The sequence below is a fragment of the Euleptes europaea genome, chromosome 6 (assembly GCF_029931775.1).
Source record: "Euleptes europaea isolate rEulEur1 chromosome 6, rEulEur1.hap1, whole genome shotgun sequence".
Taxonomy (NCBI): domain Eukaryota; kingdom Metazoa; phylum Chordata; class Lepidosauria; order Squamata; family Sphaerodactylidae; genus Euleptes; species Euleptes europaea.
In genome coordinates this window covers 48,974,111-48,979,144 of record NC_079317.1, presented here as the reverse complement: position 1 = coordinate 48,979,144, position 5,034 = coordinate 48,974,111, and positions in this window count along the sequence as shown.

The following is a 5,034-nucleotide window of genomic DNA, read 5'->3' as shown; positions in this document are numbered from 1 at the left end:
TCATGCCAAATCCTGTTGTGCCACTGAGGCATTGCCTGCCCCAGAGGCCTCCCCCCCTGTGGGGGGGGGGCAGCTAGAGGCATAGTGATGCTGGCTTTGCCTTGTGATTATCCATGTGTGTAGCTTGTAAGGAGGAGCATGGAGGTGCCTGGCTTCACCCTCCGCTGATCCAGATGTGGAGCAGCTGGTGAAGAAGAGCGTGACATGGCTGTAGAATCCCTGAACCAGTGCCTGCAGGCAGTTTTGGAGTGAATGCGGTCTGATAAATTGAAGCTTAATCCTAACAAGACGCAAGTGCCAGTGCTGAGCAGAATGTCTGACCTGGGACCAGAGGGATCACCCGTCCTGGATGGGGTTGCACTCCCCTTGAAGGAACAGGTCTACAGCTTGGGGGTGCTCCTAGACCCAGGACTACTGCTGGATAAGCAAGTGGCAACTGTGGCCAAGAGCAATCCATCTCTTGTTGGGTCTTCCTCTTTTCATGCTGCCCTCAACTTTTCCTAGCATGACTGTCTTTTCTAGTGACTCTTGCCTTCTCATAATGTGACCAAACTATGATAGCCTCAGTTTAGTAATTTTAGCTTCTAGGGTCAGTTCAGGCTTGATTTGATCTGTAACCCACTGATTAGTTTTTTTGGCAGTACATGGTATCCATAACACTCTCCTCCAACACCACATTTCAAAGGCGTCTACTTTAATGTGGCACTCTGTTAATCCACACTTTTTATTCTTATCCAAATGACTCATATTCCAGACCTGATTTTTCTTTAAACTTTCCCTTCCATAAAGTTCAAGATAAAAGAAGCAAAGATTTTGCCTAAGGTCTGTGCAGACCATGTTTTTGTAATGATCTCCTTTGCAGTTGGCCTTTCTAAGTACTTCCGCTGTCTATACTTGGAAAGGTAATTCATAGCTAATGAATTGCTTCAATATAAAGAGAAAAGAGACAAGGCAAGAAATAGACTAGAAGAACTGGAGGTCAGCTGGCCAGCTATCTGGGTACAGTGAAAGCACATTTACATGGAACATTAATTAAGAAAGCAGCTGAATTAAGAAAAGTTTGATCAACAGGAATGGCTAATGATATAACAGATTAAAGAGGTGAAAAAGGATAATAAATCTGACCTGTCTGTGATTAGTACAAGCAGGGTTTCAATTGCATGGATAGATCTATATGCACATACATGCATAGAAACGATGTGTATATTTCAATGAAGGCACATTAGCCAGGCAGGGGTAGAGTTTGGCACTACAATCCATTTCCCCTTACATCTGTTCACTTTACCTGCTTAGAATGTTTGAAAAGACTGGTTTAGACAATCACTGTGATTTAATAAATGGTAATAGAATTATGTCCTGAAGCAATATGTCAATGTAGTAATGACAGCATCTGTCCATTTCAGTAGTAGAAGAAGAGTTGGTTTTTATATGCCGACTTTCTCTACCACTTAAGGAAGAACCAAACTGGCTTACAATCTCCTTCCCTTCAACAGACACCCTGTGAGGTAGGTGGGGCTGAGAGAGTTTAGAGAGAACTGTGGCTAGCCCAAGGTCACCCAGCTGGCTTCGTGTGTAGGAGTGGGGAAACCAACCTGGTTCACCAGATTAGCCTCCGCCGCTCGTGTGGAGGAGTGGGGAATCAAACCTGGTTCTCCAGATTAGAGTCCACAACTCCAAACCACCACTCTTAACCACTACACCACGCTGGCTCAGTATTTACGAATGAGAATATTGATCAAAAAGTTACCTAAGAGAAAGATGGGGAGTGAAATGAATAAATTGAAATTATATATTTTGGATAAAAAGGGGTCACATTGTCGCTCTTTTATTCCTTTTTGTTAGAGGAAAAAATGTAACATGACCCCCACATATATTAAGAAATGGAGGAAATCCTTGCTTTCTGATATAAACCCAAGGGTTTGGTCCTATCGCTATATAGCTCTTACCGTATATACTCGGGTATAAGCCGACCCGAGTATAAGCCGACCCCCCAAATTAGAGGCCAGAAAAGGGAATTTCTTATTGACCCGCGTATAAGCCGAGGGGCAATAAGAAATTTCCTTTACCCGCAATGCTGCGCTCTAAAATGGCGGCTGCCATTTTAGAGCGCAGGGCCCCTGCCCCAGGTCGCCCTCCCGCCGCATCCCAGGCCCTCCCGACCCACCCCGACCCCAGTCCCATCCAAGGGGGGAGGGGGAAAAGACCCTGAACCCACTCCTTACCTGGAGAGGCGGCGAAGCGGCGGCGGCGCGTCCTTCCTGGGCTGGCAGGAGGCCCCTCCAGGCCGCTGCCGGCCGGAGGAAGGCGCCCAGGCGCGTGGCCGGTAGCGGCGCGACCGGCAGGGGCCTCCCATGGCCCCTCCCGGCGGGGAAAATGCGGCGGGGGCCGGGAGGGCCGGGGAAGCCTCTCTGCGACTGCAGAGAGGCTGCCCAGGGCCCCTCCCGGTGGGAGAAAATGGCGGCGGGGGCCGGGGGGGCAGGGCAGCTTCCCTGCGGCTGCAGAGAGGCTGCCCAGAGCCCCTCCCGGCCGGGGAAAATGGCGGCGGGGGCCGGGGGGGCCAAGGCAGCCTCTCTGCGGCTGCAGAGAGGCTGCCCAGAGCCCCTCCTGGCCGGGTAAAATGGCGGCGGGGGCCAGGGGGGGCCAAGGCAGCCTCTCTGCGGCTGCAGAGAGGCTGCCCAGGGCCCCTCCCGGCGGGAGAAAATGGCGGTGGCTCGGCAGCAGAGGTAAGTTCCCCCCTACCTCCTCCCTCCTTCCCCCTTCTACCGTATTGACCCGTGTATAAGCCGAGGCCGGCTTTTTCAGCCCTTTTTTTGGGCTGAAAAACTCGGCTTATACACGAGTATATACGGTATTTTTTCTCTGTGTAATGCTTTTAGAGATAACATGTAAAATGCTACATCAATGCCATTTAACCCCTGTTAGACTTGCCAAGTTGAAAAGAACAGTTCCAGTCTATGATGGTACAATGTTTCTACATATGTGGTGGTGCTGTACCAGAGCTAAAAGTTTTTAGGAAATGGTTGTAAGTATGTTGTCTGCCAGTTTTGCTATTGAGCTAAAAGGATCAACTGAACTTATTTTGCTTAACTATGTAATCTCAGTATCACAAGAATGTCAGTGTATAGCTCTTTACCTGTTGACAACAGCTAGGTTAACACTTGCTAAGGGTTGGAAATTCAGTAGCTGAAGAAGCATGACTTGTTGTTAGCTCAAAGGAAATTTATACATTGTTAACATTAACAACTTTGCAAAAATCTCAAGATAAGAAATGGAAAACATATGGAATATTTGTGTTTAACAAAACTGAAAGCTTTGATGAGAAAACCTAATCCTTAATGATAAGTATGTTCTATAAAATGCAGAGACTTAAGGGGATAAGAAGTTTATTTTTCTACTCATAAGTACGTTCATGAAAGTAATTTCTTCTTTTGATAAAATAAAAATTTAAAAAAGAGCACATGAAATGGCTGTTACAATAGCCTGGCCTGAAAGCAAGTGGCAAAGTAACTTTGACAAAGTTAGGCAGGGCTGATTCTGATTAATGCCTTGGATAGGCAACTCAGTGTAGGTTGCACTAGTTTCATGGCAGGAAGAGAGGAGGGATATAAAATAATGTTATGGGGGATGTGGGCTTGTTGCTCACCTGTGTGTTGCCATCCATCACTGTGACATCACGGTTAATGCAAACAGTGACATGACAGTGTTCCATGTAGGGCTGTCAAAAAAAAACAATTCGGTACAGTTCGGATTCGGCCGAATTTGGCCCTTGTGGGTTCGGTACGTGCCGAAGTCCGAACTCCCCCACTTTGGATCCGTTCAATTCGGCGGGAATTCAAAGTTCGGGGAAAAAAATTCGGCCGAATAAAGCCATTAAAAACACAACCGCGCCTTTCCGCGGCTCTGGGGGGGGCATTTTTGGGCTTAGAGGTCCCAAACTTTCAGCAGAGCTTCAAAGGACGTATATTGAAAGACTCCCCAAGTTTTGTAAAGATTGGGTCAGGGGGGGCTGAGATATGGGCCCTGAAAGGGGTCCCCCCCACCCTTAATGTGGATCTCTCCGCAGAGCTTGCCGCCCATGCACAAAGCTCCCGGCCCGACAAACAGCTGATGAGAGCAAGGGCGGGGCAGGTGCTAAGAACTTTGCAAAGCAACACAACTGCAGAGCAACCCCTTTGCAAATATGCAAAGGGCGGGGCAGGTGTGAAGAATTTTGCAAAACAATACAACTGCAAAGCAACACAAGCACGCAATGCAAAACCTTTGCAACAGTGCATAGCAACACCTGACACCTGGGAGTTTGCATACCATGGAAAGGGACAGAGGCAGCTAGCTATGCATAATGAGCAGGAGGGGGTGGAATGTCTCCTTTTGCATTGGACTTGGGACCAGGCAGATGCATTCTTTAAGTCACCATTTGAAAACCAGTTTTGAGCAAGCATCAATAACCTAACTGATCTTATGAATGAGGAAAAACCTGAAGAATAAAAATGAAGCCCCCCCCTCAAACCAGGGAGAGAGAGACTGGAGGGGGAACACACACCCCAGGCAGAACCGGCAAAAGCCCCCTTTGGCTTCCCCCCCCCACCCACAGAAACTGCTCCCTCCCCACACACACACACAGACTCTGCTTTCCCCCCCCCCACACACACAGAAAAGAAAAAATATAGATTAAAGCCCCCAAAGGGGTCTTACTGTGGCTGTCTTCTGTTCCAGCAGGAGGGGCTGGGAGGCTGGGTAATCCAATATGATTCCATTTGTATCCAATATAAGATCCATATGTATGCATCTCTCGAGGGTGATCCATTCATCCCAATAGGGGAAAGGGGAAAGCCCATATCTCGGGGGGCCCTGACCCAATGTTTACAAAACTTGGGTGGTCTCTTAAAAAGCCTTGACTGAAGCTCCGCCGAAAGTCTGGGATCGGCACACCCAAAAATGCGCCCCCTGCAGCCATGGAAAGAGAAAAGGGGGGGAGCCAATATTTCAGCCCCCACTGAACCCATCTTTACAAAACTTGGGTGGTCTCTTAAGAGG